The sequence below is a fragment of the Pogonomyrmex barbatus genome, unplaced genomic scaffold (assembly GCF_055798465.1).
Source record: "Pogonomyrmex barbatus isolate J1 unplaced genomic scaffold, ASM5579846v1 scaffold1, whole genome shotgun sequence".
NCBI classification, from domain to species: Eukaryota; Metazoa; Arthropoda; class Insecta; order Hymenoptera; family Formicidae; genus Pogonomyrmex; species Pogonomyrmex barbatus.
The window spans coordinates 9,668,861-9,696,600 of NW_028297098.1; the positions used below are offsets into that span (position 1 = coordinate 9,668,861).

Genomic DNA, 27,740 nt, shown 5'->3' on the forward strand with positions numbered 1-27,740 from the left:
GGTATTCAAAAAAGAAATGCGTTAACATATATGTTGAGTGAAAGATTATAAAAACACAAGTAGGTGAACAAGGGGGGCCCTATGCCCCCCAGGCATGTGGGGGGGATGCGGGAGAGAGGTGGATCCCTCTGGCGGTCGTCGAGACAGGTTTATCCGTCTCGATCGGTAAGACGGTCGCGGGGTTTCCCCGGGTCGGTTCCCCCGTTCTCGACGCCGCCCTAGCGTTTCCCGCTAGGTAACTCCTGGCGCGTCATCGACGCCGCCCTAGCGTTTTCCGCGCGGTCTAGCGTTTTTCGCGTAGCCTTGGGCCCGTCCTCGACGCCGCTCTAGCGTTTTTCGTGGGGCGCCGCTCTAGCGTTTTTCGCGGGATGCCGCTCTAGCGTTTTCCGCGGGGTCTAGCGCGTCCTGTTTTCGCGGTTTGTCGCGTCGCCTTAGTCGTGTCTGTTTTCCATAACGTCGCGATTAGGCGCGTCTCGCCTCCGAGCGTTTTCCCCGTGGTCTAGCGCGTTCTGTGTCGCGGGATGTCTCGGTTTATTACATCGCCTTAGGCATGTTTCATGTCTAAGTGACTATGATGATATAGCGCATGCCGCTTGTGCGTCTCGCGTCCGAGCGTTTTTCGCGTGGCCTAGCGCGTCCTGTTTCGCGGGATGTCGCGGTTTATTACATCGCCTTAGGCATGTTTCATGTCTAAGTGACTATGATGATATAGCGCATGCCGCTTGTGCGTCTCGCGTCCGAGCGTTTTTCGCGTGGCCTAGCGCGTCCTGTTTCGCGGGATGTCGCGGTTTGTTACATCGCCTTAGGCGTGTTTCATGTCTAGGTGACTATGAGGATATAGCGCATGCCGCTTGTCTTGTTTAGTAGAACGTTGTGGTTTGACGCGTCGTCGAGGCGATTTTTTGAGCGATACTTGTTGCCGTGTGTTTACGATGACGAGAACCGTTAAAGTGGCGAATCGGTGCCAGCTATGTGAGACACGAATGATCGACGACGATGAGATGTGTTGGTGCCATTCGCTGGATGATTTAACATCTTCTCCATTGCGAAATGTGACGGCGTATCCATCGGTCAATGTGACGGAATACGTCGTGAGAGGACAATACGCACCGATTTCCAATCAATTAAAGAGGCGCGGTTGTTGAGTTCCGCCTCAGCGTAAGATTTCGCCTAAAAAGATAATAGAGGCGTGCGTATGTCATCATTATCGAGGGATGGCATATAATCTTTTATTGGAGGTACTCTACGAAAAGAAGAAGCCGATCGAGATTAGCAGATGACAGGAGTACATGGTGAATTTTCACGAAAGCGGTCATTACGATGTATTTAATGATAACGATGACGACGAGATGTTTTTTTGCGCTCATCGCAAGTATTGGAGGAAAAGCGGTGTCGTTTCGTCAGCCGCGTAGGAGGAGAGAAAAAGAAGAGAGCGCGTTGGCAACAATTGACGCAACTAAGTGTGCGCGTATGTAAGTATGTATTATAATCGTAATATAACTATGAATTGTATATATGAATATGTATGAGAGAATAAGATTAACCGCGAGAGAGAAACGGAGTTTTTCCTCGTTCGTTTGCGGCGTATCGCGGGGACGAGAGGCGGATCGACGATGCGTCGGGAATCTTCAATTACCGAGTGATACCGAGTGATACCGAGGATGACGTTATGTTATTGGGAACGTATGAGTAACGAGAGGTGGAGATCGCGCGAGGGGGAAATCGTCGCACGAGTATTAATAATGAGAGATTTAATGTGCAATATCAAGGGCAACGGTATTGGGAATGTATGAGAGATGGAAGTCGTGCGAGGAGGGGGAATCGTCGTAGGAGTGTTAATGATGAGAGAATATTTTATTACTTTATTGTTATTATTTTATTACTCTATTGTTGTATTATTTTATCAGGCATATAAAAATAGGAAAGAGCTATTTGTAGGATGTTGCGGTTAGGCGCGTTCTGTGTCTAGACGGTTTCCGCAGGGATCTAGCGCATCTTGTTTTCGTTGCAACGGGAAGACGCACGTTTTGATTATGTACGATGTCACGTGTTTTGTCATTTCGGAATGTCGCGATTGTCGCGTTTTCGACGCTGTCTCGAGGTATATATCTAGTCGTGAGAGGCATTTTCTCTCATTGTTAGGAACGTATATGGAAGTAGTCGTGCCTAACGGTGGTTCGTCTTCGAGCGAGAGCGACGATTTGTTTTTACGCGCGTTTGATTGTAACGTGACGTATGACGATCTCGACGATGATCGTTGCGAGTTGCTTATTGAGAGTGACGATAGTTTAGCGTGTCACGAGACTATTGCCCGGTAATGACAAGGAGTGGATCGTGACGAGAGAAAATGTTTGCTGGAATGTGGCCACGTATCATTTGCGACGGGGGATCGGTACGGAGAGTCCGCGAGAGAAATTGTGGATTGAAACGTTGCTCGCTCTGAGCGATAGAGCGGTAATCTATGAGAGAACAGCGAGAGAGAAAAAAGTTCGAGACGTTAAATTCGTCGTTCCTACGGACAATTGGGGTAACACAGTGTGGGAAGTTGCGACATGGAGAAGAGTCGCGATCTTCTCGAACACGCGGCGGGAGTTGAAGGGGTGTGCGCCTATCATATTTGGGAACAGGAGTGTATCGAGTGTCTCGAGGTCTTGAGAGAAAGATGTGAGAATAGAGTCGATCCTACGGTTACCGGAACGATAAATTCTCTAGTCTCTCGAATAGCGCAGTTGGAGGGTGCGAGATTCGCTTTGAGTCGATGTTTTAGTTACTTGGGTGCAGGATACGACGGTTCGAAGGGATTCGAATGGGTGGATATCGAGACGGCTTTCGCGAATCGCGTACGAACGGATGCTGTGGTAAACATCGAGCACATCGAACCTCGACGATTACTTGAGGACGCGAGGGTCACGGTGCTCGAGCAAGTGCGAGTCGATCTTGATATGCACGCGTGTTTAAAGGTCAACACCGTGTTTTACGGGGAGTTCGTCGCGAATGATAAAAGCGCCGTTAAGAGCATTCGCACGAAGAATTGTCAGCTATTCGGTATGTCCGATCTACGAGAATGGTACGACGGGGACGTTATGAATGTTGATCTGACGTCGCTGGAGGAATTTCAGGAACGCGATAGTGGTTGGGCGTTACTTCGGATATTAAATTTAATGATTAATATAAATAAGTGTAATCCTATGCACGCTGGATGTTGAATGTTACTTCCTCCGAAAATAAGATATAAGAGAGCCGTGATTAATGTACGTTCACACGACAATGCGTGTTTCGCGTGGGCGGTGATGGCCGCTCTATATCCCATTGATATACACTCGGATAGATCATCGTCGTATCCTCACTATTCGTTGGTGCTGAATTTCGATGGTATTGATTTTCCTATGACACTACGAAACATCGCTAGATTCGAATGTCTCAATGATTTGTCTATTAATGTATTTGCTATTCGAGAGAAAACGGGGAGAAACGATATCATGATCGTTCCTTTGTCGCTTACGGGAAACAAAAAGTCTACGCACGTAAATTTGCTCTATTTGTCGAACGAACGGCGCGACGATAATGTCGGTCATTTCGTATGGATAAAGCACTTGTCTCGACGTCTGTTAACGTCGCAAAGAAATAAGCATAAGGAAAAAAAAATACATATGCGATCGGTAAGCGTAAGAGAGATTATTCTCGTTACGAGATAAATTTTGTATTAATTATAAATTGTATTTTTCAGATGTCTACATTATTTTTATTCAGATGAGAAATTGGTCGCACATAGCGTCGAGTGCAGAAGAGCGAACGACTGCGCTGTTATTCTTCCGAGCGAGGACGACAAGTTGCTCTCTTTTCACAATCACGACAGAAAGGAGAGACTATACACACGATTCGTCGTGTATGCAGATCTGGAATGTGTCATAGAAAAGGGAAATCAACGATTCAGTGGGAGTCTCGACAATAGATTCGCCTATCAACACCACAAGGCGTTTAGCGTAGGATATTATTTGCATAGCACGTACGACGGAATCGTATCCGCGTATAGATTTCGTCGAGGCGACGACTGCGTCTCGTGGTTCGTCGAGGAGCTGCGCGCTCTCGCGTGTCGCGTGAAGAAGATTCTGTGCGCGAGCGTACCGATGTCGGAGCTCACGCCGAACGAGTGGAACGCTTTTCAAAACGAATTGTCACGTGTGTGGAAAGAACTTTGAGTCGTACGATATTCGTGTGCGTGATCACTGTCATCTTACCGGACGATATAGAGGACCCGCGCACGCGAGTTGCAATTTGAACTATCAGAACGCGTTCGTTATTCCTGTTTTTTTTTCACAATTTATCCGGTTATGATGCACATTTCATTATTAAGGATATAGCGAACGCTTTCGAGGGGAGAGTCGATTTGTTACCGTTGACTAAGGAAAATTACATCGCGTTTTCGAAAATCGTCAACGATTCGACGTACGGAAAATGGAAAACTTGTGTTAAGCTAGGTTTCGTGGATTCGTTTAAGTTTCTTAATACTAGTTTAGAAAAAGTAGTTTCGTATCGAGAAAAATTGAGGATCTCGCGATTCGAATTTTCTGATCTCATCGCGGAGGATTTCGAGTTGCTCACGCATACGCAAGGGCGTATTTCCTTATAAATATATTGATAGCGTTGATAAACTGTTAGTGACCGAATTACCATCGATGGAAGCTTTTTACAGTTCTTTAACTGGTGAAACTGTGAGTGTTAGTGATTACGAACACGCGCGAAGGATATGGGAACGTTTTCACGTAAAAACTCTCGGCGAATACAGCGATCTATATTTGAAAACGGATGTGCTTCTCTTGGCGGATGTTTTCGAAAATTTTCGAGATACTTGTATGGAAAGTTATAATTCGGATCCAGCACATTATTTCACATTACCGGGATATACGTGGGACGCTATGTTGAAATATACGAACGTTCGATTCGATCTGCTCACCGATATCGATATGGTGATGTTCGTAGAGCGCGGTATACGCGGCGGTTTAAGCCAATGTTCGAATAGATACGCGCGAGTTAATAATCAATATGAATCGTCATATGACTCGTCTCAGCTGTCGTCGTATCTTATGTATTACGATGTGAACAATCTCTATGGCTGGGCCATGTGCGAACCTTTACCGTATGCGGAATTTCGGTGGGTCGAGAATGTCGAGAGTCTCAATATTATGTCCGTGCCATCTGACGCAGATATTGGTTATATTCTAAAAGTCGATCTCGAATATCCGCGATATCTTCACGACGACCACGCGAATCTTCCGTTTTACCCGACGCGCGAGAGACCGCCGGGAAATCGAAACGAAAAGCTACTCGCCACGCTCTACGACAAGTCGCGTTACGTGATATATTATCGCAATCTTCAGCAATGCGTGCGACACGGTTTACGCGTGACAAAGATCTATCGCGCGATTCGCACAGTCTCCTTGATTGCGTGCGTACATCGAGCTCAATACGGAACGGAGAACGCGCGAGCAACGAGTTCGAGAGAAATCTGTATAAGTTGATGAACAACGCGGTTTTCGGCAAAACAATGGAGAACGTGCGCAATTATGTAGACGTGAGACTCGTGACGCGTTGGGATGCAGAGGCACTAATCGCGAAACCGAATTTTCACAATAGGAGCGTTTTCGACGAGAATCTTATGACTATCGAATTACGCAAACTCGAGGTTCAATTTAACAAACCAATCTACGTCGGTATGTGCATTTTAGAAATATCTAAGATGCGATTGTACGATTTTTATTACGATTATATGATACCGCTTTATCGCTCTAAATGCAAAATTATGTACACGGATACCGATAGCTTGATATATTTTCTGGAATGTCGAAACGTTTACGAGAATATGAAGCGAGATATCGCGAGATTTGACACTAGCGATTATTCCGACGACAACGCGTACGATATACCGCGCGCGAATAAGAAAGTTCTTGGTGTGATGAAAGATGAGAACAACGGAGCGATCATGACGGAGTTCATAGGACTTAGGGCGAAGATGTATGCTCTGAGAATTTTGGGAAAGAGCGATACGAAGAGAATAAAGGGCGTTAAGAGGAGTACCGTCGCGAAAACGATAACGTTCGAGGATTTCGCGTGTTGCTTGAACGAATCGTTGCAGCAATCGAGACGTCAGGCGTGCATACGCTCGATGGTGCACGAGGTTTACACCGTGTCCGAATTAAAACTAGTTTTGAGTCCTTACGACGACAAGCGATACTTAATACCGGACTCCACTAATACATTACCGTGGGGCCATTATAAGATACCGTTATTACATACTAATGTAGTATAAAAAAATTTGTACCAATATAGAATAAATAAAATTTGTACTAATAATATAGAATAAATGATACTGTACATTCTTTATTTATTACAATACAGTTGTTTTGTGAATTCAAGAGTTATGTGTATTGTCCATTCCTAGCTATTTGACAAAAACTTTATCGTTCTTTCTACGTAATACTTTCTCAACGAGATAGATATCAAGATTGGAAACTCGCAGTAATTCGTGTTCGTAAAACCCTCCGGCTATTGGTTCTTTACGATACTCTTTTAGCAGATACGTCACGGGATTCGTGTGTTGCACCTTAGCGATTCGAAAAATCTCAGTCGTCCAGTTAGGCGTATATCCCTTTTCAAAAATCGTTTTGAATTTGCTGATGCGTACCGGATCGTTCACCTTGAATCTTGCGGGGGCTGCGATCTTCAAGTGACTGTATACCGTGAAGAAAAGTTTCTTGGCAATGGTTGGAGTTACGTCCGCCGGTCGCATTCCGATCGTTCGATGCGTGCGATTGTTATACTCCGAGATTAAACGCGGTAGAGCGTCGAGCCATCTGTACGATCCGTTTAGCGTGAAGAGTTTCCACATGTTGTTCTTGAACGTGCGATTAAATCGCTCCACAACCGCCGCCTTCATCACCGAATACGTCGAGTAGTGGCGTATATCGTACCTATCAGTAATCGCTTTTACGAAGGCGTTATAGAACTCCTTGCCCTTGTCCGTTTGTAGATTTCGCGGATGTCGAGCGCGATGATCGTCGCGAAATATCTTGGATAACGCCGCGGCTACTTCGCTTCCGCTCTTGCTCTTCAGCGGCACAGCCCACGCATATTTGCTCAACATATCGATAACCGTCATTACGTAGTTGTAGCCTTTGTTTTGTCGCGCGTACGGACGCATCTCAACGACATCGGCCTGCCACAGGTCGTCGTAATCGCGCACTACGACTCGACGACGCGGAAAATTTCTTCGCGCGGGCTTGTGAAGCTCCTCGACGAGTCTCCTCTTCTCGACGCTCATCGTTGATTTTACGAGGAGGCGCGATTCGCGTTGATTTTATTCGTGCGTGTTCGCTCCTGTTCCTCGTTCCAAACGTTAATCGTGTTTCATGATATTTGGAATATCCATTTTTAGTGTGATTAGTAATTCGTTTATCTTTTCTCTAGTCACTATTTTATCCACGTTTAACGAGGCCAGCGTCTTGTCCAGCGTCTCTCTCGTTACCGCTTTATTCGTTAGCTCTCTCGTGATTCTCGTCAGATCTGTCACACTACGCGCCAGATTCTCCACGTTCGTCGATATTTTCTCGCGGCTCGTCGACGATGCGTCGAGCTCGTTTCGCACGGATTTCTCTAGATTATGCAGTGATTCCTCTAGGATCTGTGTTCGTTTCTCCTGAGCGTCGCTGAGCGTCTCGACGGTCTTTCGAATCTCGCTCGAATCTTTAGTTTGCACTTTGTCTTGTTTTTCCTCCACTCGTCCTAACTCACGTTGAAACATGAGCAGATCTTTAATACATTGATTCCGTTTATCGAGTACTTGTTTCGTTTCTCTTATTCGTTTATCGAGATCGACGAACAAGGCCTCTCTCCTTTCCTCGATCTGTCGTAGTGATGCCTCTAGATTTCGCGTTCGTTTCTCCTGTGTCACCGAGCGTCTCGATGACCCTTCGGATCTCGCTCAGATTTCTCTCTCGCGATTCGTCTCGTTTTTCGAGCTCTTGTTCCACCGTGTCTCTCGTCTCCTCTATTCGTTTGTCATGATCGACGAGCGAGGCTTCGCTCTTCTTCTCGAGATGCCGCAGAACGTCCACCTCGGTTTTTATGTCGTAATACTGCAGGAGAATATTCCGAATTCGCTTGTTCATATCTTCTAGCTGTTTTCGTAGCTCGTTCGTTAGAACTTTCGATTCCTCGCTCCTTACGCGAAGCGCTTCGTCGACATAACCTTTAGTTGTCGCGTCGGTATCATCGGTGTATCTAAATGGCTTCTTACGTCTATTGACGTCGTAGTCGTCCGGATTAAGGCAGAGCGCGCTGCAACGCATGTACGCCCGCAGGGAAGCGATCGTCGAACGATCGTCAATGCCGCGTTGCTTCTTCAGAGATTTCCCAAATTTATTCACAGACATGCCCTCGCGGGTGACGAATCTACCGCGCGCGATAATCTGCTTGTAATTTCGGCGATCTGCATATCGTATTTGAGAAACAATCTGGCTACGCGCGTCATAGATTCCTCCAATTCGCCGATCGATCTAACCGTGCTCTCATTCATCTTCGACAATAAACTTCAAGTGCTTGTCGAAAATTCGCTCGTCTCGGAGATTTTCGCTTTCGCGTCTCGAAACGCGCTGTCCACGTAACTTTTACTCGCGGCGTCGGTATCGGTTCTAGGTCTGGCTAAACACCGTATAATTTTGTCTCTAGCGTCGTAGTAATCATCACTTAGACAGAGAGCGTTATTATTACGCATATAGCGACGTAAGAAATCGATCGACGATCGCGAGCGTGCCCTGTCGCCTCCGCCGAACGACTCCAACGGTCTTCCGAACTTGTTCACCAACATAACGGGAATATCGATCGCCACAAGCGCGCGCCATGTTTTACTCGATCGCGTCGATCTCGCGAAGTTCCTCAAGTATCGATAGAATCTCGTTGTCGTGAGCGTCGTTGTCAGCTCGTCTAGAGGCATCGAGCAATCGAAGACGATCGATTAGTTCGTTGGGATACGTCCCAATGGACATACTCGATTCCTTTGTTTCTCACCCGCATAGCGGATGGAATAGAGTCGATCTCTTTTTTTCTCGCTTTACTAATACCAGCGCCACTTTTGTCCTTATCGAGCAATTGTGGCGCGATGATATGTTTGTACTTGAAACCTTTGTTTCCTAGAATAGGCATAAGTGCATTGTGACCACATCGATGGGCGTTTGTAGTTAAACTACTAATTAACAGTATTCTTGTACGTTTGCTTGTCGTTCTCCGTGTACACAGCATCGTCGCGAAGTCTCTTGAAGATCAATTCGTATAAGCCCGGGGTACCCGGATATCGCGTGTCGCCCACGATCACGCTGTCGTCGGCGGTCACGTCGAATCGCCTATCGCCAAGCATCGAGCCGTCTAAATCGAAGTACACTCCGTAAACGTGATCGATCTCACTCTGTCTGTCCCCGCTTAGAAGCGTGCCCATATATTTGCGACCTAATGGTCCCCATTGCGCGTTGGAGATTGATTCTTCCGATTCGTTTCTCAAGTTGCGGGACTCACCGTCGCGATCAAGGGCGAGAGGCGTCTTCTCGTTGATCTAAACGGTGGCTCATCGTCGTCATCGGTTTCGCGTTTTCTCTTAGCGCCGACGAACGCGATCGGATCGATTCCCTCGTCTCGCGTAGTATTCTCGGCAATTCGTTTCAACGGCTGAACGATCGGCTTGAGTCGTCTCTCCAGCGCGATCTCCTCTTCTATCTCACCGGTCTTTAACTCTCTGTACTTTTTACGTATAGAATTCTGAGTATTCGCGATCTCTCGCGCCGTTTTTTCCAGTCGAGCGACATTCGTACCAGCCGCAGCGTCAACGTTCATACTCGCAGTAGCGTCAACGTCCATTCTCGTAGCACAACTGATCGCTTTATACCACGGCGAAATCGTTAAATCCTCGTCTGTATCTATCATTTCTTAATGTGCTGTCTTTATCGATGACTACGAAACCATATTTGCGTTTCCAACACGCGCGACATAAGGCATAAAAATTCTCAGACGACATATCCATATTCACATGCTCGTTGTAAACGTGCTTTAGGTTAGTGCCATCCTGCTTAAACAGAATCAAGAGATTCGCGTTGTCGCGTATCAGGTGTTTTGGAATTTTAGCGTATGTCTGACAAAGATAGAAACAATCGATGTTCGAATGTCGACCCATGGCAAAATATTCCCTGATCGCGTTCTGCTTGTCACAGGCCACGTCGTCGAACACGAATATCGAATCGGGAAGCGCCTCGCTCGGTGACACGACGTCGCTATTGTTTGAGAACGCGCGATAGCCGATCTCGTCCATCGACTCGAGCAGTTCCGCCAGATATCGATATTTTGGTTGTTGCAAAGAGTAGACGTACACATTCTCAAAGCGTGCGCCATGCGGACTTTCGAGCATGCTTACCAACACGTTCGTTTTACCGCAATTGGAGGGGCCGCAAATGATGCAACGTATCGTGTTCGGTAGTAGAGGGCCGTGTCTGCCCTCTCGACCGCGTCGTCCGAGATTCGTCGAGCCTTACGATCGAGATTGAGCACTCCTATAGCTGGCGACCGTCGAACGAATCGCATTTACGCGCGCTCGCTTCGAGAAGACGCGACCGATAATTGCTCCACTTATACTCGACGGCGATTCGATCGCGCACAGTGATCGGTATGTTTTCCCTATTAACAAACAAACGCGATATTCTCAATCTATCCATTCAACAGTTGCAACTTATCCCGAAGTTCGTTCTCGTGCGTGATTTCGACAGATACGTGGAGCTACTATGGAACAGATTACCCGATCATCTGAGAGCGGATCCCGAGGTACAACGTTGTCGCGTGTGTCTGGAACATTATAATCGTCCGTGGCAACAATCGCATATAGACGGTCTTGCGCTTCTTATCAAAAATTGTAACGAATGTTTAGCGGCATGGGACTACTCAATACGGCGATAAACGCGCTTCCCTTCGAACTACATATTCCCGGGTATCAATTTTGTGGGCCCGGCACCCATCTCGCGAAACGATTGGCGCGATCGAGGCGTAAATCCGTTGGATGCGGCGTGCCGCGAGCACGACATTGCCTATTCGCGAAATAAGAAACTCGCCGATCGCCACGACGCCGACCGAGCTCTCGCCGAGAAAACGTGCGAACGTATAACAGCCGGAGATTCCACCTTCGAGAGAGCTGCCGCGACCGCCATATGGGCTGCTATGAAAACAAAGATAAAGCTAGGCATGGGTTTGAGAAAGAAGAGGAAGAAGACGTCAACGAGGAGGAGGATACTTCCAACAGTGAAACCTGGAGGCTTGTTATTCATTTTTCCGATATTAGGCGCGCTCGGTTCTTTAATTGGTGGCGCGGCGGATGTCGCGAAGGCGGTAAACGCCAATAAAACTGGCACGGCGTCAACTGGAGGAGTTGCAACGTTACAATCGAGCGATGGAGGGTCACGGATTGCATCTAGCGCCTTACAAACGTGGCAGCGATGTGACGAGAAGAACGAAAAAAAAAAAATCATGGAAAGAAACGTTAGGATCTCTCAAGTTACCGCTCTCCGGCATCACGACGAACGAACAATTGAACCGCTCGGCGCGTCGTCTACGAGTACCCTTCTTCAGAGGAGTGTTTATGCGTGACGCATTACCAAGGCGCGACGTAACGCGAGTGGCATCGTGAATCTCGACGACTCGATGGGTTCGGGTACTCAGTGGGTCGCCTATGCGAAGAGGGGAAACGACGCGATTTACTTCGATGGTTTCGGCAATCTTCGACCGCCGAGGGAACTCGAGAGATATCTCGGCGGCGTAAATATAACGTACAATCGCGGATCGTATCAGACGTACGAACAGAACATTTGCAGTCAGTTGTGCCTGCGATTTCTCTCGAAAATCGGTCGCGATGTCGCTGAGTCTTTCGTTCACCAGTAAGAGTAGTGTTCTCACGGCGTGCTATTTTCCCGCTTTAGATCTGAGCGATGACGATTACGAGTTAGGTCTCACGAATTTCGAGACGTACAACACTATACCGAATGTTGATTCCACAAATAATAAGTTCTATTACGACGACAAAACGATCGTGATTCCCGAAGGTTCGTACGAATTAAGTGCGATAGACAGATATCTAAACGCCGCTATCTCTAAAAAGCGAAAGATCGACGAAAGCAAGAGGACGAGCGACGATGACGAGAGCGACGAAGGCGAGAGAGGCGCGCGGTCTCTGATCATTCGAGCAATGAGATCACTATGAGAAGTGAAATTAGATGCGAGCATTAAATCGATTTCGCGAAACCGAACAATATCGGTTCACTCCTGGGATTCTCATCGTCGCGCGTGCTACCGAACAAATGGCATACGTCCGACGGACCCGTGAATATCATAGGCGTAAATATCATTCGGGTGGAATGCAATATCACCGTAGGTGCGTACAGCAATAACGAGCGGTTCACACGATACACGAGTTTTCGCCGAATGTTCCTCCGGGATATAAACTGTCGAACGCTCCAACATCGATCATTTATTTTCCGATCATCACGCGAAACGTTACCGATATCACGCTTCGAATAGTGGATCAAGACGGGCGACCGATCAATTTTCGCGGAGAAGAGATAACGGCGCGACTTCACGTGCAACGACGAAGGCATTAGAGAGAAATGTGCGAGAACAAAAGATGCTCGTTCTGAATGAGTGATACTCTAGAGGAAGAGGAAACGCAAACGCTACATCCACGATCCTACCGCAAAACAACGCGACGAGGAAGGCACACGAAGGAAGAGCGAACGAACTGAACGCCGCGAACGTTGCATTTTTAAGATCTTTTATCTTTTCATTGTGAAGAATCGACATGGCGAGCGACATTTTAAGTATCGGAGGTGCCCCGATCTTTGACGATCGTATCGTGAAAATAGAAACTCACACTTACAATCCATATGCTAACACTACGTTCGGATACAGTGACGAGATACGAGTACCTATTCAGCAACAGGATCTGTATACATTGCCGTGTAAAAGTTTTCTATACATCGAGGGAAAATTCGCGACGAGAGAGGATTCGCGAAGGAAGGTACAGCGAAGGAAGGCACGGCGAAAGAAGTTACGAGAACAAAGCTAGTCAATAACTGCGTCGCGTTTATGTTCGATGAGATTCGATACGAGCTTAATGGCGTGGAGATCGATAAGAGTAGAAACGTCGGCATAACGACCTTGATGAAAAACTATGCATCGTTGAGCTACGAGAGAGATAGAGTTTTACAAAACACCGGATGGGAAATACCGCCTATAGCGTTGGACGATTTCAACTTTTGTGTGCCTCTCAACGTACTTCTTGGTTTCTGCGAGGATTACAAACGCATAGTGATAAACTATAGTGATAAACAATAGTGACAAACGCGCGACACGAACTTATTCTGATACGCGCTCGCAACGATAACAATTGCGTCGTAGTGTATTCAAATCAGAAATCGAAGATCACCTTGTTAAGAATACAGTGGCGAATGCCACATGTGATACTTAATGACGTTAATAAACTATCGCTTCTGCGAATATTGGACAGTGGACGATATCTGAGCATTGGCTTTCGTTCGTGAGATCTATACGAATTTCCGCTGTTGCAAAGTACGACCAAGCATTCCTGGGCGGTAAAAGCGGCAATGCAATTGGAGAAACTGCGATACGTGATCTTTGCGCTACAGACCGGAAAAAAAAACGTACCGTCAGAAGACATTTCTAAATTCGACAATTGTAAGCTGACTAATGTAAAACTCTATTTGAATTCCGAGTTCTATCCCTACGATGATATGAATCTAGATTTCGAGCGAAACAAATTCGCAGTACTGTACGATATGTATCTAAAATTTCGAAAGACGTATTACGGGTGTGAGACTTGCGAACCGTTCATGTCTGTCACTAGATTTCTGCAATACGGTCCGCTAGTGGTCATCGAATGCTCTCACCAGAACGAATCGATCAAGAGCGCCGTCGACGTTCGCGTAGAATTCGAATGCAAAGAGAACGTTCCGGCTAACACAACGGCTTATTGTCTCATCATTCACGATAGAGTTGTAGGGTATAACCCATTGGGGGTATAACCCCATGACGAATGTCGTACGTAAACTCACGTAATCGCGGTTTTCCTACGAGAACGATGCCGAACATACCGATCTTCGTCGATCTGCAAGGTTTTACGTTCGAAAAAAATTTACGGTTAAAGAGGTGGCAATATTAAAAAATGGAAAAGAGCTGACCCATCGAATATTTCGAGAAGTGATACTCTGGAATCTTCTTACAAAAACGGAAAAATCTAAAGCGTGTTGGATAACCTCCAATCATCACGACCTGCAGTGGAGCGACGGCGACGTCGCGTACAAACTCTCGAAGCACGTGATTCGAAACAGCGTGTGCGATCAATCGCGAGACGCGCCTAAACGAATGTACGTCAAAGGCTTGGAGAAAAAGAAATGGTTAGAGGAAATTCTCGGCTGCGACGTCATCGCGGATCACGACGTGATCGTCGAGACTATTGACGCGGATTTCGAGGATATAGGGCGCCTAAGCACTCTGGACAACGTTCGAGCATTTCACTGCGAGCGTCACGCGAAGCATTGCGCTATGGAGAACGTGTGCAAATTGTACGACTGATGATCAAAACGACGGGAATGTATCACCGAATTGTAATATCGCATTAACGACTTATATCATATGTCAAATTAGTTTTTAATCATTATATTATTAGATTCAATGCTTATATATTATAATTAGATTCATTGCTTATACTATAATCGAATTGTTTTATCGCTCGCTATACTTATATACATGCTTGAGGAAATACACAAAACATTGCTTATGATATATCTTACTTTTATTTCATTTCAATCTTACATCCTAAAGTACAGAGCAATGAGTTCGCAATCGATAATGTCGTTACGATCTTAGGCATCGCTATCGCGTATAACTTTTGAGATATTTTCCTTATCCTTAGCGGTTAACGCAATATCCTTGAAATGTGCCAATTTCGCATTGATTTTTCCTAATATCTTGGTCAATGAGATAACGAGTCGACTGATGCAATGCTCGAGCTCGAACATATTATTTACTGTTTCCTTCGACATGGCCAAGCGAGCCGCGGATGTTTCTAGGCGTAATATCGTCAAGTTGTTGATTTTTCCGAAACGCATGGTCATATTTCCAATATGCGACGGGGCTGGAAAGAACGATTCTCCGTTGGTACTCTGCAGATACTTCAAGAGAACGTCTCGTTGCTCGATAAGCTGCCTCCACGTATCGGGCGACATCGAGATCTCCTTGACATGACTATCTCCCAGAATAATATTCACGCGCGAGGAGCGCTCAAGAGTAACACATACATTAAGAAACTTGTATCCCGTCTTAGTCAAGGAATATTTTCGTTCTAGAATTCTAACTGAATTATTCGTATAACCGGCGTTACTATGACTCGACGCGATCGATCTGTCATCGTCGAGCGTCCTCTTTTTCCTTTTCGCATCATCGCTCTCGTCGACTCGGCATGTCTCGGAATCCTGCGAGCGCTCGATATCGTACATCTTTACGATCAAAGAGATCGCGCAATACTGTTCGTAAACGTTTCGTATCCTTAGCTCTATACACTATGCGAAAACTTCCGTGCCTCTTCCTCCTCCCTCTCTTCTTCTAAATCGTCCTCGCTCGAAAATACGTTCCTCATCTGAGCGAGTGTTTTCAAAAGAGCGCGCAATTGCTCTAACAATCCGTCCTTTGGACACACGATACCAAAAATCTCTAAATCAAATTTACCGGCCATGGTTACACTTCTAATAAATTCGTTATATTTGAAGAACTGTCGTTTAACAAAAAAGTACAGATTATCGTCGATGTATCGAACGGCGGACGTTACAGCGGGTGGAATCCCAGGAAATATTGTGTGCAACGAATTATGCCTGACGGCTATCATCGAGCAATCGTCGATCTCTGCCACGATCTCGTCGTTGTAAATCGCGAACGTTTGTCCCGCGTTAGTATTAATCACAGCATTAATTTTCGCATTAGGAAGAAGATTCATATCTTTCAATTTCCTCGGCCAACCCGATACTAGCTCAAAACTCGGATATTCTATCATATTCTATCATATAAATCGTATCGTCAACAAACAATACGAGTTGGCCCGAGGGTCGTCGATACGCACCCGCCAAACGCGTAAAATTATCGGGAAGAAAACGCAGATAGTCAGTAACAACGACCTGCCGTAAGATTTTCTGTTTAGATCGACCGACCATAAATAATGTCGATACGCCACATACATTCTATTTTCTAATACCAACACTGCATCGCGTCGCAACGCGCACAGATCCGCGGAATTCCTCGTATCGCGCGTTGCAATCGTGGTCGTCGTAACTGGTCCCGCAATTTCGCTCTTATTTCTTAAACCGTATAAATTCTGAATGGCGAGAAAATCCGCCTCGCTTAATCGCACGGGAAAGGTCTTAGAGGGAACAACAGCGTACATTATCGCATTTTTTAGAGGACTGTGATGTAATCTTAATGCGTGACCGATCTCGTGCGTCAACGTATGCAACAGATGAATCGTATCGTCAGGATTAACAGTTAACTCGATGTGCCACTTCTCTGCGCTATCCACGTGCACCTCTGACACTTCTGACGATGGTAAAAAAGCGTGAGCTAACACGTTTCCTGGTCCGTCCAGCAACGACGGACATATTCGGCTACCTTTATGCCGAGGATCTACAAACGTGTGAAAACCTTTTCGAAACAATATATCGGGATTCATCGAATCGCGCTCGAACGTCAGCGACGAATTCGCAGTCCACATCTCAAACGCGACTTCGGTGACTCGTAGAACGCTCTCGCTCGCCAGATGAAAGTTCCAAGTGAGATGCGTCTTCGCCCATTTCCTCGGAGAATTATCCAAGTCATTCAATATATCTTTGACGCCGCATCGCGGTTTACGCATCTGTTCCAATGTAGCTTCGTTAAGAACACCATCACCAGGTATACGGTAATACTCCTGAAAAAGCGCAATCGCGGCAGAGCCAACGTCGCGTTATCTGATATCGTTTGTACGTTATCGCCGTTCAGATATCTGTAAGTTTGCAAAAACCGAATCGCCTCCTCGTCGCTATTGGCGACGGAGTCGCGAATCGCCGCGATAACGGCTATCGCGCACGCGATCACGGCGATTCCACGAGTGGGCGTCATTGCGCGAGACAGAAGTCAAATCGACACTGCGCGTCGCCGATCGAAATACGCGCGAACCGTTCGATCGATGTTGCCATCGGTCGCGAGAGGGCGAAGACCGACGCGATGAATCGATCCGAGTCGCGAATCAGAAATTAAAATCGCTTTAATTTCTATTCTCTATCGCGTGAGATTATTCTCGTCGAACGAATCCAAATATAAGTAGCGCGATCTCGCTAAAGATCCCATACGCAATATCATTAACAATACAAAATAGAGAACAAAAGTACACAATAGAGAACAAAAATAAAAGCATGACAATGATAAAACAGCAATAGAATAAAGAACAAAATAAAGAACGACGAAATAAACAATAGACTGACTAATCTTCTATCACCGTTGCGATCAGACTTCCCGTAGTCACGCGTAGCGAGCGCGAAAATGACGCCTCGCACAACATTCACATTCCTAATGAAATATTATCTTCTTATTAATTATATAATTATTAATTATATAATATAATCTTCTTATATCTTCTTATTACTCCTACGATAATTTTCTTCTCGCGCGACTTTCACTCTCGTCTCTCTCTCTCATACGTTCTCGGAACGAGAAAAAACTTCGGCATCATATTTGCGCACACTTTTACACATATATTCGTGTACATATTCTTATACATATATTCGTGTATATTCTTATACATATATTCGTGTATATTCTTATACATATATTCATGTATATTCTTATACATATATTCGTGTATGTTTTTATACATATATTCAATTAATAATTAGTATACATATATTCATGTATGTTCTTATACGTATATTCAATTTAGTAATTAGTATACATATTAATATATTCTTTTACATAGAAATATTTTACATAGAAATTAGTACATTTTTTTTTACATATACTCTTCGCCACAATCAATACCCCCTGACGATAATTCGCGCGAGCGTCATAGCGATTCACACTCGCGACATTCCTACTCGCTGTCGCACTCGACGCTTCTCGCTTTCCCGCGCACTTCGGGTACTTTCCTCAGATCATCGGCGACTCGATCTATCAACTGTCGCATCAACTGCTTCTTCCGATCTGACACGGAGTTCAAAAATTGAACTCTCAATTTCGCATACTTCCACCAGTTGCGTCTCTTCTTCTTAACTATATCCTTGACATTGTACACGTACATTCGAACCAACTCGCAATCGATCCCTTTCTCGCCCGGAGATCTCGCTTCGAGCTGTCGTCCATCCTTCAACTTCGTCACATACTGAACGAATCGATCAGCCTCCTCCTTATCTCCAGATAGAGACGCGAACAACGCGTCTAAACCACTGCCACGACTCTTATCATTCCCTTTCGTCGTTTTCAAACGCGCCAGACATTCCCAGTAATCTCGTATCCAATTCGAAGAAGCCTCCTTCGTTATCTCGATCTCCATGAGCGACACACGCTCGTCCGGCGTCGCGGAACTCTCGACCAAGCGAACCATACTGTCCCCAGAACAGTACGAGTTCCATGGACCCTTTTGACATCAGTAACGATACGTATAGCGTTCCTCATACGCTCAGCCTCGCGTATACGCGCGATTGGCTCCGTTCCTCGATGAAGCGCCAGATGTTTAGACAAAAACGCCATCATTAGCCGCAAATTACACGATGTCGAATGCATAGACGTCCACATCGCGCGCATCAACTCGAGCGAGTCGACTGCATCGCTCTCGACCTCCGCCGATATCTCATTCTCCTCTTCCCGCTCGATCGTAGGCCGTTTCCCATTGTCATCGCTTGTTTCTCCCGTTCCACTATCTCGCGTTCCATCTCTCTCGAGAACTCGAGCGAATCGTTTAAGAGCGATATTATCTCCGGATCCTTCAACTGATTCTCCAAAACATTAAACTGACTCTCCGAAACATTAGACTGACTCTCCATCTCGCAAACTAACAATATATCGTCGACACTCCTAGTTAAATACTCTCTAAAGTGACGTAAAAAACACGTCAAACCACAAACAGAACGCGCTAAGCCCCGCGGAAAACGCTCGGACGCGAGACGCGCCTAATCGCGACGTGCGAGACGCGCCTAATCGCGATGTTATGGAAAACAGACACGACTAAGGCGACGCGACAAACCGCAACATCCTGTCAACAACGCGAGTCGCCTCGATGACGCGACTAATCACGACGTTATGGAAAACAAACACGACTAAGGCGACGCGACAAACCGCAACATCCTATCAAGAACGCGAGTCGCCTCGATGACGCGCCTAATCGCGACGTTATGGAAAACAGACGCCTAAGGCGACGCGACAAATCGCGAAAACAGGACGCGCTAGACCCGCGAAAAACGCTAGAGCGGCACCCCGCGAAAAACGCTAGAGCGGCGCCCCGCGAAAAACTCTAGAGCGGCGTCGAGGACGCGTCCAAGGCTACGCGAAAAACGCTAGACTGCGCGGAAAACGCTAGACCGCGCGGAAAATGCTAGGGCGGCGTCGGTGACGCGTCCGGGGTTACCTAGCGGGAAACGCTAGGGCGGCACCGAGAACGCGCCCGAAACAAGAGGCGCGGGCGGCGTCGAGAACGCGCTCGAAAAAAACACTAGGGCGGCGTCGAGAACAGGGGAACCGACCCGGTGAAACCCCGCGACCTTACCGACCGAGAGGGATAAACCTGTCTCGACGACCGCCAGAGGGATCCACCTTCTCTCCCGGATACGAACCCTCTGAGGAAAGAAAATCATCTTACCGACTCAAGAGGGGGCCCTATGTCCCCTGGGGATTCTACGACCCCCCTCTCTCCCTCACCTCCCTCACATGCCTGAGGGGCATAGGGCCCCCCTTGTTCACCTACTAACAAATATTATAAATACTTTTTTTAATAAATATATGTATTTGTAAAAAAATTTTTTTATTCAAATAATTACATCACATTTCGAATGTATTATATCACATATTATTATAATAAAGAAAAACAATGTTTATCTTTACTTATATTGTATGTACTTTCTATGTTTCTTTGGTTTATGTATATGTATGTATCATCTATAGCACCAATTATTTTTATTTTGTCAGATGTCTATATGAATCAGATATTAAAACTCTTAATATACGTCCACATGCTTAGTTTTGAGACTATACGTATAACAATATAAAGTAAAATTGCACGTATAATTTAAAAAAAAAAATACAGCTTATGTAAACACACAAATAAAACTTCATCTTATTTTTATCTTTAAAGTATGCATAATATAAACATAGATCGATAATACTAAAATAAAGAACATAAAAATTTGTAAAAAAAAAACAAAAAACCAAATATAGAACTCTTGCGTAAGATTAATAATTATAATTTATAAAATAACACAATATAGGAACTCTAATTTACACTTTCAGTCTTATTTAAATAATTTAGTTCAACGTTATTCTTTTCGTAATGTTTCTTGTATTAAGTTTTTGATATATCCTTCAATAAGTTCATTTTTTCTTTATGTTGTGCATTTCTTTTTTCTGCATGAAGTTTCTTGTACTCTAATAACATATGTTTTGATGTAACACGTTGTATTTTATCTATAAGTATATTAATATGTAAATTAAAAAATTAATTTATTAATTCAATTTAAAATTAAAGTGCTTGCTACAACAGTGAGCCAATCTACATTTTCAGTAAAAATGGAGAAAATAAATCTTTAGTTAATCACTTTAACTTTAGAGTTTATTTTCTTCGTTTCTATAAAATGTGATTTAATTCACCGTTGCAGCATGCTCTTCAATTAAATTTTTTTATTACACAAAAACTTACACAAAAACTTTATATTATTAATCTTAAATGCTATTTTTATTATATGAAATTTTAATTGTAATTTTATTTTAATAAAACTTTAATATTAAATAAAAAAAAGCATTTGAGATTAATAATAATAAGTAAATAGTTTTGTATAAATGTTCGGATATAGGTACATTTCCAGTCGCTAGGACGTTTTCCTTAACTATGATACATGTTTCAATTAAAAGTATATATACTTTTATTTTTCCTTACAGGACCTAATAATTTTACAGGCTGATCATTTGAATCAGATGAGGTGGTTGATATCGGTTCAGTTCATGATTTTGTACCATATAGTTCCATCCATAGCCTGTAAATATATAATATCTATCTGTATATTATGTATCTGTATATACATTAATCATTGTATATTAAATTACGTCTCACTATGATTCTGTTAACACAATAATCTTTGTGCTCAGATCTTTACAGTACATGCTAACATACATTAAAATATTCCCATGTTTTTCTAGAGTTCCTGGATTTATATTATGATCTTTTGTGATCTTTTATTTGTTTATAGGTTCTTTTTAATGTCTGGAACTTCGTACAACATTTCTTTGCGGAGATATTGTAATCTTTTTTTTGCCATTGCTTTTGCTACTCGTTTCCAATATAAATGTTGTTTCATCTTTCCCGAGATAAACAATTCTTCATATTCTTTATATAAGCTTATTAACAGTAAAATTTCCTTTTTATTCCATATATGACATCTGTAATATAAAACATAATAAATACATATAAATACGTAATATATTTTAAAAATAATGTTTAGTATTGATAAATTGTACGTGCATGCATTCATGCATGTACAATCACGTACGCTTCATAATATAACATACAGAATTAATGCTTTTTTTTATATTACATAATATGTAAATAATATGTAATATAAAAAAAAGTATATTCTGTATATTAATAAAGCGTACATGATTGTGCATGCACGAATGCACGCATGTACAATTTATCAATACTAAATATTATTTTTAAAATATATCAAATTTATATCATCATCAAAACCATTATTAATAAATACCTTCATTGGTATCATATTTTGTTTCTTCGTTATTGTCCGATATATTTGACACAGAATTTGTTGTACGTGTACTTGGCGTATCTATTGATGGAATTATTCGATACATATATAAAAGATTATATTTCATACAATATAATCTTACTATAATATATCATACTATAATATAAAAATTGTAATATGTACAACAAATTATTATACGTACCAGAATCGGATATATTTTCTTTTGCATATTTTAATAATGCAGAAGCAAAGTTTATAAAATGTATGTAACAAAACTTTATAAAAAATAAATATTCTTTATTGATACATAAAGCATAATTAATTACATCTTAATTAAATAAGACCAATAAAAAATTAATAAGATCACTATTAATAAGGTTTACCACTACTGAAGTTATAACACAATGTTTACATAAATAATCAATTTTTCAATATGATGTTAGGTATATTTCATGATATATAGATTTTACTTACCATTTCCTACTTTATGTGCGTCTTCTGTATTTAAATATAAACTATATATTTTGTTGGTTTCCGCATCTAACAAATCCACTTTTTCCGTTTTGTTCGACGCCATATTGCACCGTAACTACCTCACCTCGAGAGCTGCAGTAGTCGCAGTGACAATATGGCTACCATTTATTATGTCATTGGAACTAGATGCCGCAGCACACTGTATGCCAATAACGGAACAATTTTTCAGTACTGCCAGTACTGCCAGTAAAAAGGGAACACAGCCCTTGTCACCACACATGCGTAACAATATGATCTTCGGTATATATTGCAACTGTTCAACGCGCAAATCCCAAATATCAAATAGATGCGATAGCGCGAGATATATTTTTGCTACTGAGCGATTTCGCGCGCCTATAAATAGGCAATCGAAGCCTAGATAACGCAGTGTGAACATGAAATTCGTGCGGCATCCGCAGATGATACACGTCGTGAACTACGACGAGAAAGCGCAAATAAGGGACGAAGTGACGAATCGCAAGTATGGTGAAACCTACCGAGTAGGTTCTATACGCGCGATTATTTGCGGTCCATCGAATTGCGGTAAAACCAACGTTCTCATAAGTTTGCTCGAAAATTCGCACAGTGTACGTTTCGAGAACGTGTACGTGTATTCGAAGTTGTTGCAACAACCAAAATATCGATATCTCAAAACTTTATTGGTATTGGTCGACGAAATTGGCTATTTTACGTTTTTCAACAACAGTGATGTCATTCCACCGAGCGAGGCCCCAATTCGATCTTCGTTTTCGATGACATTGCATGTGATAAGCAAGATATGATGAGAGAGTTCTCGATGGGTCATCATTCGAACATCGACTGCTTCTATCTCTGTCAGATGTATACGAAGATACTTAAACATCTGATACGCGACAATGCGAACCTGCTGATTCTATTTAAACAGAATGGTACCAACTTGAAACATGTTTACAACGATCATGTGAATACTGACATGTCGTATAATGAATTCTGTGCGTTATGCTGCGAATGTTGGCGGCGCGAGTACGGATTCCTAATGATAGACAAAGACAGTCCGTTTGTCAACGGGCTACAGAAAAGAATTTAACACGTTCGCGGTACCATAATGTAATTAGTCGATGTCGATACGTCAACTAGGCAACATGAATAACATCAAAGATCGCGAGAAAACAGCCAAACAGATTGCGAAAACGAGCGATTTGATTCGCAAAAAATATCGTGTTTTGAAAACTGGTAAAATAAATGAAGATGTAGCGTTGGAGAGACGCTTCAAACCCATCGTCGAACCTCTAAAACAGATTGTCGAGGAAACACTATCACATCTAATTAAAAAAAATGCCAATGTTGCAAAGGATATCAGTATTAAGAAAAAAAAGAAACGTGAAAACAGCGATGATGACGATGACGATGGCGATGACGATACTATTACTGTTAACAGAGATTCGTATTGAACGGATGTTGGATGGTTGAAATTATCGCCGCAATCTAAAAAGCGTACAAAACAATTGAATACCGCGTCAAATTCATTCTACATCGTTTGATTCTACATCGATAGAATCATCGAAAGAACTACCGAAAAAACTATCTAAAGAATCACCGAAAATACCGCTATTCGTGCGAAATGAAAATATTTTTGAAACAAAAGAAGATAGTGAATCGTCACTCGAAACAACCATCAAATACAGTGAGTGCCTCACAGAGTCTGCAAACGCATGGAAGTCGTGAGACGCTTCATGGTCAGCTGGGACCATTGGGACGAAAGTACGTGAGCCTTTTTCTCGGTGACGACATAGATAAAGCGATCGATAATGTGTACGATAATGTGTATCTATTTCGACAAAAGTGGTACAATGCTCGGTACAAAAAGTTTGACGTTGACAAAAATGACTCCATAATCATAGACAATGTGAGATACAATGGTACACCAGGATTATACGAATTGATCTTCAAGGGACTTCCCGATGAGGCTATATTTACCGAAGATGACAAACAAACGTATAAAAGTGTACTGTTAACAACGAATGCTCATAGATTACAGCACCCATAATCCCATCATGGGCAACAAGGGATACAAGTACATTAACATTAAGTACATTATCATCGCTCCGTTCGTATATAAAAGAAGCAGTAAAAAGGGGGCAGACATGAATAATATATCATCCACCATGAAGTTAAATGACAACAAGATCGATTACGTGCATTGGGACGATCTCAACGAACTGGTGGATCGATTCCGATTGCTCGACGCTTCGCACCGAACTGGTCACACTGCTCATGACAACGAGATGCTGTCGATCATCGAAGAATTTCGCGAAGCCGGCATTATTATAAATTAAATCGCGTGTCGACGAAACAAATCAGTCGATTGACGTCAGTAAGGAAAAAAAATTTTAATTGTAATATCTTATTTAGACACATTAATATCAAACATCGTCAAAACATGAAATCATCAAAATCCGATGAACGTGAAAAAAATGTTAACTCCATAAGGCGACGACTTGTTGAGGAATTGCACACTCCGGCCAGAAGAAATTTTCTACGAAGACGTGTCATAATTCGGAGATATGACGATTTATGGCAAGCTGATATCATCGAGATGCGCTCATATTCGAGTTTTAACAGAGGTCATCATTACATACTCACCATCATCAATGCGTTGAGCAAGTATGCCTAGGCCGTACCGCTCAAGAGCAAGGTCGAAAGTGAGACGGCTAACGCTATCGCCGAGATAATTCGAGAAAGCGAAAGATGCCCGAAAAGCTTGCAAACGGATATGGGGAAGGAGTTTTACAACGCCGATGTGCAGAAACTCTTGAAAAAACATAGCGTTAATAATTATTCCACGTATTCGATATTGAAGGTATCGATCATCGAACGATTCAATCGCACACTTAAAAACAACATGTGGAGGATGTTTACACTTAATGGTACTTACAAATGGGTCGACGCTGCCGCGTCTTGTCAGATTACAACGCACGCAAACATCGCACTATTGGCATGCGACTCATTGACATAACTCCCGCAATCGCTAAAAAACTCTTGGGCATGGTGGGTACAACGCGATAAAGATCGCAGGTCCGGCAAAATTTTAAATAGGTGATTCGGTATGCGTGAGCAAGTATAAGACAGCTTTCGAAAAAGATTACACGCCAAATTGGTCCACCGAGATGTTTAAGATCACTAAAGTACAGCGTACTAATCCCGTAACCTATCTACTCGAAGATTATCGCGGAGAATTCGTCGCTGGAGCGTTCTACATGAGTTGCATCGCGCGACTCATCCGGACGTGTATCGTGTAGAGAAAGTGCTGCATAGGAAAGGAAACAAGGTTTACGTCAAGTGGCTGGGATTCGATGGGTCATATAATTCTTGGATACACAAAAATAATGTGATTTAATTCATTTATTGTAAACAAATATAAAAATATTTATATAAATGTATACAAAAAATTTTAAATTCATTTATTGTAAAAACAAATTAAAAAATATTTATATAAGGAATATATACAATAAGTCTTATTTTTTCTTCCATTACATTTTCGTAAAAAAACTATACATGATGGTAACTACGATGAAACTTAAGATAATATATAAAATGTATAAAACTATGGGAAATACATACATATGTACATATAAACTACAAGAAATACATACATATGTATATACACACGTACATACATACGTACATATATACGTACATATATACGTACATATTGTTGTAGCCAGATCTACATAATAAAAGTAGTCCGCATGGCAACAAAATTAATCCGCATGAAATCGGAAAAAGTCTTTCAAAAGACGACATAAATGCGTGATCGCCAAAATTGCGATCAGTCTTTCGAAAGACTGCAGAAATGCATCGCGCGAGAACATTGCGAACATTTGCGAAAAGTCTATCAGCAAATTCCTCAATTTGCTGCTCGAACCAGGCGTGATATTGAGCAATCAATATCACGCGATCAATCGACGCAATCGGTCAGAATGCTGATCGGGCATTGACCAGTCTATATAATCGACCATACAAGACAGAGTCAAGAGAGTCAAATACTACGTGTCGTCCGGAATCGGACTTATAATAATCGCACGAGATATTACCGAATCTCGTAGCGAAGTTCCCGCGAGCCGTACTATCAGCATGTCAGGTGACATATTCGATCGTCGGCCGCCAGAGTAACGCGATACGCATCGAGTCACCCGATGACGTTTAACCGTGTGTAAAATATAATCATTAATATATCAAGTATCTGTGCAATTGTGAGAATAAATCAGTTAAAATGAAGAAAGTGTGTGTTAATGAATTCAAGAAGATCTCTATTGAAGATTCTTTTGATCCTGCTCGGAGTCCCAACTCCTTAGGCTTAACGAACCCGACTATCCCTAATATTAACGTCGTAGTCCATCCGGGGTACAACAATATGTACACGCACCGGCAGGAATGGTGTCCTGCGCTCGGCGCGCGGCTGCTACACATACACACGAAGCGCGTACGTTCGTGTCTCCGCGGAGCGCGAAGCAGAAATGCCATTTCATGTACGATTGCAGCACGTAGAGGGGATAGGCTGGCACACACACTATCGCGAGCGCTCGTCCGTGTACGCTCTGCGCTTCGGCCAGCTTCGAGTGGTAGAGAAGGAGTACCGACAATTGCTGTCTTCTTCTTTTTCGAGAAACGCTGTACCGCTGATTTGAAGCTGGCATCTCATGACATGACACGAATTAATCATGCGAGGCGCGATGCCATTGTCGATCATTTTTACACTTTTATACATTTATTTTATGAAGTTAATAACATTACTACAATATATTTTTTTCATACATAAATAAAAATTAAAATTTGTAAATACAAAAATCCATTCTTTGTCAATATATACGCTTTTTATTTGCAAAAAGTAATTATTATATTTAAAAAAAAATTATTGTGGTTTTATAAAGATATTTAGATATAGCTATTAAAAACTGAATAAATATATAAATAAATATATAAATATATAAACAATATATATATATATATATATATATTATATTTATATTATATATATATATATATATATATATATATATATATATCAATAAATATATAAAATAAATATTAGATATATTATTATATAAAAGGGAGCTGAATATAAAAAGGCTATATAGCTTTTATGATATTAATAAATAATAGATA

At 42.8% G+C, this 27,740-nt stretch overlaps 1 long non-coding RNA gene across 1 annotated transcript in view; it reads left to right on the plus strand.

Moving 5' to 3' along the window:
• The window catches only part of LOC148938064 (uncharacterized), a 52,020-nt gene that overhangs the window by 7,957 nt on the left and 16,323 nt on the right, over positions 1 to 27,740 (plus strand). The window lies entirely within an intron of this gene.